Source organism: Amblyraja radiata, chromosome 25, assembly GCF_010909765.2.
Source record: "Amblyraja radiata isolate CabotCenter1 chromosome 25, sAmbRad1.1.pri, whole genome shotgun sequence".
Classification (NCBI taxonomy): Eukaryota; Metazoa; Chordata; class Chondrichthyes; order Rajiformes; family Rajidae; genus Amblyraja; species Amblyraja radiata.
The window spans coordinates 450,147-457,628 of NC_045980.1; the positions used below are offsets into that span (position 1 = coordinate 450,147).

Here is a 7,482-nt window from a genome sequence, read left to right on the forward strand (position 1 = left end):
AAGCTCTCTTGAAAGTATCCAGAGAACCGGCCTCCACCTGAGGCAGATAATTCCTCAGACTCACACTCTCTGAGTGAAAAAGTGTTTGCTCACCTCTGTTCGAAATGGCTTACCACTTATTCTTAAACTGTGGCCCCTTATTCTGGGCTCCCCCAACATCGGGAACATGTTTCCTGCCGCTAGCGTGTCCAAACTCTTAATAATCTTATATGTTTCAATAGATACCCTCTCATCCTTCTAAACTCCAGAGTGTGCAAGCCCAGTCGCTGCATTCTCTCAACATACGACAGTCCCGCCATGCCGGGAATTAACCTGTAAACCTACGCTGCATTCCCTCAATAGCAAGAATGTCCTTCCCTCAATTGGGAGAACACTGCAGAAAGGATTAATATGATCTATGCGGTAACTTTTCTCACCGATGATGGTGGGTTTATGGACCGAGCTGCCAGACGAGTGTTGTTGAGGCTGGGACTATCCCAACGTTTAAGGAGAATTTGGACAGGTACATGCCCCATCTACATCAGTCCCACCAGCTCGCGTTTGGTCCATATCCCTCCAAACCTGTCCTATCCATGTACCTGGCTAAATGTTTCTTGAACAGTTCCTGGCCTAATTTAATTAATCACTTCTTCCAGCTCCAGGGAAAATCACAAACTCCAAATCATTAATATACCTTCCGGGTTTATCTTGGACCGTGCGGGGTGGAAATCACTTGTTGTTATCAGTTTGGCAATGGATTTGAATGACCTGTCACACACAGGTGTTCTCAGTTCTGATGTAGCACTCTAAATAATTAGATCTGGCAATTATTTGGGATGTTGTGTTAAGTGCTGGAGTAACTCAGCGGGTCAGGCAGCATCTTTGTGGAGAACGTGGACAGGTACAAAGTGCTGGAGTAACTCAGCGAGTCAGGCAGCATCTCTGGTGAACATGGACAGGTGTTTTGCGTTGAGATTCTTCATTAATGTGCCTTCTGAAGAACGATCTTGACCCTCACTGTCACGAATCCATGTTCTCCAGAGCTGACCCGCTGCGTTAGGGGTGAGACTGATCGTTGATTATGCTGCTGGCTTTCGATGGTGGGGGAGGTCAGTACCTAGGATGGACCCGGCGGGCAGTGTATATCATTTCCTGGTTGGCGTTGGGAAGAAGCTGCTCCTGAACCTGGACGCCAGTTTCCTCTGACACGTTCTCATTCCGCAATGTCGCCATCTTTCATTAATCCACCACATTCTGGGTTTTGTTTCTTGCTCACCTGTGCACTAACCACGACCTCCTGTGTTTTTAACAGAGCCTGTTTCCACACCCAATATCACCTCCAATGCCAGCAGCTTCATAGAGTAAATGACACCGTGGTTTTAGCCTGCGTCGCTGCAGGCACTGACGTCGCTTACACGTGGATTGAAGACAATAGCGTGATACCTAACGTCGGGCAGGTTGGAACTGAGCGAATTAACACCACACTCACCGTTACCGGAGTGTTGCGGTCGGACGGGCCGTTCACCTACCGGGCCTCCAATCCGGTTAGCGCGGAAACAAGCGTGCCGTTCCATCTCAATGTCTTTTGTAAGTGGCCGGGCCATCATTCACCACTTGTTACCTGTCCTGTCGAGCGAGGTGATTCCGGGCAGGGAGGGCAGTGAGGGGGGGGGGGGGGGTCAACTCATTTAATATAGAGATATGTGAGGTGTTCCTCTTTGGGACGTCTAATATGGGCAGGACCTACACAGTCAAGGGTCGGCCTCTGGGTAGTGTTGCAGAGCAGAGGGTTCTAGGAGTACAGGAGCATGGCTCCTCAAAGGTCGAGTCCCAGGTAGATAGGGTGGACAAAGGAGCTTTGGGCACATTGGCCTTCATCAGTCAGAGGATTGAGTAGAGAAGTTGAGAGGTCATGTTGGAGGTGTCAGATGTTGGTGAGACCGCATTTAGTATTGTGTTCAGTTCTGCGCACCATGTTATAGGTAAAATGTTTCCAAGCTTGCAAAGGTGTTGTGGATAATGAAGAGGATTTCCAAAGTCTACAGAGTGATTTAGGCCATTTCCAAGTCTACAGAGTGATTTAGGCCATTTGGAAAAATGGGCTGAAGATGGCAGATGGAGTTTAATGCTGATAAATGTGAGGTGTTACACCTTGGCAGGACAAATCAAAACTAGGACGTACATGATAAATGGTAGGGAATTGAAGAATACAGTTTGAACAGAGGTATCTGGGAATAACCGTGCATAGTTCCTTGAAGGTGAATCTCATATAGATAGGGTGGTAAAGAAAGCTTTTGGTATGCTAGCCTTTATAAATCAGAGCATTGAGTATAGAAGCTGGGATGTAATGTTAAAATTGTACAAGGCATTGGTGAGACCAAATCTGAGTATGGTGTACAATTTTGGTCGCCTAATTATAGGAAGGATGTCAACAAAATAGAGAGAGTACAGAGGAGATTTACTAGAATGTTGCCTGGGTTTCAACAACTAAGTTACAGAGAAAGGTATAATAGGTTAGGTCTTTATTCTCTGGAGCGCAGAAGGTTAAAGGGGGACATTGATAGAGGTCTTTAAAATGATGAGAGGGATAGACAGAGTTGATGTGGACAAGCTTTTCCCTTTGAGAATAGGGAAGATTCAAACAAGAGGACATGACTTCAGAATTAAGGGACAGAAGTTTAGGGGGAACATGAGGGGGAACTTCTTTACTCATAGAGTGGTAGCAGTGTGGAATGAGCTTCCAGTGGAAGTGGTGGCGGCAGGTTCGTTGGTATCATTTAAAAATAAATTGGGATAGGCATATGGATGAGAAGGGAATGGAGGGTTATGGTGGAGTGCAGGCAGGTGGGACTAAGGGAAATAATTGTTCGGCACGGACTTGTAGGGCCGAGATGGCCTGTTTCCGTGCTGTAATTGTTATATGGTTATTAACGGAGGCTATTTAGGACTGAGATGAGGAAAAGCCTATTTACCCAGAGAGTTGTGAATCTGTGGAATTCTCCGCCACAGAAGGCAGTGGAATCCGATTCATTGGATGTTTCCAAGAGAGAGTTAGATAGACCTCTTAGCGCTAACGGTAATCAAGGGAAGCAGGAATGGGGAACTGATTTTGGATGATCAGCCATGATCATGTTGAATGGCGATGCTGGCTAGAATGGTCGAATGCCCTACTCCTGCACCTATTTTCTGTGTGTCTATGTTTACTATTCGATGTTCTATGTTCTATATTATGTTCTTATGTTCTGCAGTGTCCCTCGTGTGTCTTGTTGACCCGGTACATCGGACTGCCGTGTTGGTGTGCGCTTTTGGCGGTAATGGGCCACTCTCCCTCCTCCCGCTCAGCTTCTCCCTCCCTTCTCCTCCTTCCTCACATTCACCACAATCCCTTGTTCTTCTGTCTCTTTGTCCGTTTGTTGTAGACGGGCCGGATCTTCCTATTATAATTCCTGATCCCGCCATCCCTGCTTACACTTCCGGGACCGACGTCACTCTTACCTTTTCTGCAGAGTCTAAACCAGCTGATGTGTTGAGGTGATACCTTCAAAGTGACTTGGTCCAGAGTGGAGACAAACTCACCATTCCCAGTGTTTCCACTAAAGACATTGGAGTTAATTCTGTCAGGCCTTTAACGATGTGACCGAGAGGTACCGTGCCTCATCAATACTAATCGATGTTCAGGGTAGATACAACATTTCTTTATTTTGCTTGTCGTCCAGTGTACAATCGTGATGCTGAAAACTGATTAATTGATCTGAGCGGCAAGAATTGATGAAATATATCAATCAACTATCGTGATTTTTCATATTGTACAAAATAATGTTGGTTACACAAATCGACCTCGTGATTTTGTTGCTGTTGACAATAGACAATAGGTGCAGGAGTAGGCCATTCGGCCCTTCTAGACAGCACCGCCATTCTCTGTGATTATGGCTGATCATCCACAATCCGTACCCCGTTCCTGCCTGCTCGCCATATCCCCTGACTCCGCTATCGTAAGTGTCCTATCTAGCTCTGTCTTGAAACTATCCAGAGAACCTGATGCAGAGAATTCCACAAATCAGAACTCGGGTATATACACGGGTTATTATACCCAGAGTAGGCGAATCAAGAACCAGGGGACATAGGTTCAAGGTGAGGGGGGAAAATATCTAATTTGAATCTGAGGAGTAACATGGTGGGTGTATGGCACTAGCTGTCGATGATGTCGTTGAGGTTGGGACTATCCCAACGTTTAACAGGTACGTGGATAAAACAGGTTTAGAGGCATATAGTCCAAACGCGGGCATATGGGACTAGTGTAAATGGGGCATGTTGGATAAGTTGGGCCGAAAGGCCTGTTTCCACGTTGTAAAACTCTATGACTGAATTCGGGCAGATGGGGCTAGCATAGGTGGGAAATCTCGATCTGCAAGAATGGGTTGGGCCGATGGTATATTTCCGTGCCTTGTGAATTTATGACTGTACATATTTGGAATAGTCATGTTGCAAGACGTTGACCTTGGAGTGCAGGAGGATGAGGGTTGATCTTATAGAGATGTCTAAAAGCTCCATATGCTCCATCAACACTAGCCCCACCTGCCCGCGTTTGGTCCATATCCCTCCAAACCTGTCCTGTGTATATACCTCATCTAACTGTTTCTTAAACGTTGGGATAGTCCCAGCTTCAACTACCTCCTCTGGTAGCTCGTTCCATACACGCACCGCCCTTTGTCTGTAAAAGTTGCCCCTCAGATTCCTATTGAATCTTCCCCCCCCCTTCACCTTGAACCTACTGTATCTCCTCTGGTCCTCGATTACCCGACTCTGGGCAAGAGACCCGATCTATTCCTCTCATGATGCTGCCTGTCCCGCTGAGTAAGTCCAGCACTTGTGTCTATCGTGATTACAATCATATCGAAACATAGAAACATAGAAATTCGGTGCAGGAGTAGGCCATTCGGCCCTTCGAGCCTGCACCGCCATTCAATATGATCATGGCTGATCATCCAACTCAGTATCATGTACCTGCCTTCTCTCCATACCCCATGATCCCTTTAGCCACAAGGGCCACATCTAACTCCCTCTTAAATATAGCCCATGAACTGGCCTCAACTACCTTCTGGGGCAGAGAATTCCACAGATTCACCACTCTCTGTGTGAAAAATGTTTTTCTCATCTCAGTCCTAAAAGATTTCCCCCTTATCCTTAAACTGTGACCCCTTGTTTTGGACTTCCCCAACCGGGAACAATCTTCCTGCATCTAGCCTGTCCAACCCCTTAAGAATTGTGTAAGTTTCTTTAAGGTCCCCCCTCAATCTTCTAAATTCTAGCGAGGTGTGATAGATTTTAACGATTCCTCAAAGATGAAGCATGTCCTTGGCTCCCTTTGTGTTTTGAGAATGTGCATACCCTGGGTATGTAAAACAAACAACATCACTGGGACTAGTCACATGTTAGAATAAAGTATTTATTCAATCATAATAATGCAGAAACAGATGGAGTGTTAGACCTTGGGAGGTTATGTTGCAGTTGTTCACGACATTGGTGAGATCGCATTTAGAATATTGTGTTCAGTTCTGGGCACCATGTTAAAGGAAATAAATTGTCAAGCTTGAAAGGGTCCAGAGAGAGGTTTACGAGGATGTTGCCAGGACTACAGGTTGTGAGCTATAGGGAGAGGTCGAGTAGGCTGGGTCTCGAAGGGCCAAATTACCTACTCCTGCACCTATTTTTCTATGTTTCTGAGTATGTTTCTTTGCTCTGCCATTGTTTAAATATTTAATCCGAAGAAGGTTCTCGACCCGAAACTTCACCCATTCCTTCACTCCAGAGATGCGCCTGTCCCGCTGAGTTACTCCGGCACTTTGTGTCTACCTTGGATTTGAACCAGCATCTGCAGTTCCTTGCAACATGTTTTTTTTTAATCTTTATTCCGTCCGTAGAACGGGTGGCGAATGTCAGTCTACGATCCAACATGTCCGAGCGGGTGGAACACCGAGACTCCGTCTTGTTGACGTGCAGCTCCCAGGGAACTCAACTGCAGCGGGAATGGTTATTCAACAATCAACCCATCCAGCAGAATGACAGGATAAATATATCCGGAGACACTCTGCTCATTGACCCAGTAAACAGGGCCGACACAGGGATGTATAAGTGCATCGTAAGCAATGGTCTGAACAACGGCAGCGCGGAGACCTCCCTGGTGATTTACTGTAAGTACAGAGGCATTCCAAGTCTTTAGATTGAATTTAGTATTAGTAATAGGGCGGTCACGGTGGCGCAGCGGTAGAGTTGCTGCCTTACATCGAATGCAGCGCCGGAGACCCGGGTTCGACCCCGACTACGGGTGCTGTCTGTACGGAGTTTGCACGTTCTCTCCGTGATCTGCGTGTTCCCGATGGGGCGGGAGTCCAGAACCAGGGGTCACACCGTTTTAGAATAAGGGGTAGGCCATTTATGACTGAGATGTGGCAACACATTTTCAGCCAGAGAGTTGTGAATCTGTGGAATTCTCTGGCAGAAGAGGTAAATTCCCTGGATTTTTTCAAGAGAGAGTTAGGTAGGGCTCTTAGGCCTAACGGAATCAAGGCATATGGGGAAAAAGCAGGAACAGGCGTATTGATTTTGGATGATCAGCCATGATCATATTGAATGGCGGTGCTGGCTCAAAATGCCGAATGGCCAACTCCTGCAAATATTGCCTATGCTTCAATGTTTCTATCTTTAATTTACATTTTGAAGTGTATTTTTGATGAAAATTATGCCATTTGGCCCATCACGGGCAAATCTATCTCTCCCTCCTAACCCCATTCTCCTGCCTTCTCCCCATAACCCCCTGATACCTGTACTAATCAATAATCTATCTATCTTTGCGTTAACAATATCTATTGACCTGGCATCCACCTGTGGCAACGAATCCCACAGATTCACAACCCTCTGGTTAAAGAAATTCCCCCTCCTTCCTAAAGGAACGTCCCTTAATTCTGAGGCTGTGTCCTCTGGTCTCGGACTCTGGTCCTAGATGTTTCCACTAGTGGGAGAGTATAGGACAAGAGGTCACAGCTTCAGAATAAAAGGACGTTCCTTTAGGAAGGAAATGAGGAGACATTTCTTTAGTCAGAGGGTGGTGAATCTGTGGGGTTCATTGCCACAGACGGCGGTGGAGGCCGCAAGTCAGTGGATATATTTAAGCCAGAGATAGATAGATTATTGATGAGTACGTGTCCATAGTTTAGAGATACAGCGGGGAAACAGGCCATTTGGCCCACTGAGTGATAGAAACATGGAAAAATGGTTGCAGGAGTAGGCCTTTCGGCCCTTCGATCCAGTAGCACTATTCATCATGGCTGATCAACTAAGATCAGTGCCCCTTCCATGCTTTTCCTTATATCCCCTGATTCCGTGACCGATAAGAGCTAAATCGAGCTCTCTCTTGAAAAACATCTAGTGATCTGTCTCCACTGCCTTCTGTGGCAGAGAATTCCATGAATTCACAACTTTCTGGGTGAAAAGGTTTTTCCTCAT

At 46.3% G+C, this 7,482-nt stretch overlaps 1 long non-coding RNA gene across 1 annotated transcript; it reads left to right on the plus strand.

The window, feature by feature from the left end:
- Positions 1-1,449: 1,449 nt before the first annotated feature.
- Positions 1,450-6,042, plus strand: LOC116987191. The gene is made up of 3 exons (XR_004415655.1): positions 1,450-1,566; positions 3,399-3,658; positions 5,901-6,042. It is a non-coding gene; the product is annotated as an uncharacterized LOC116987191 (long non-coding RNA).
- The last annotated feature ends 1,440 nt before the right edge of the window (positions 6,043-7,482 follow it).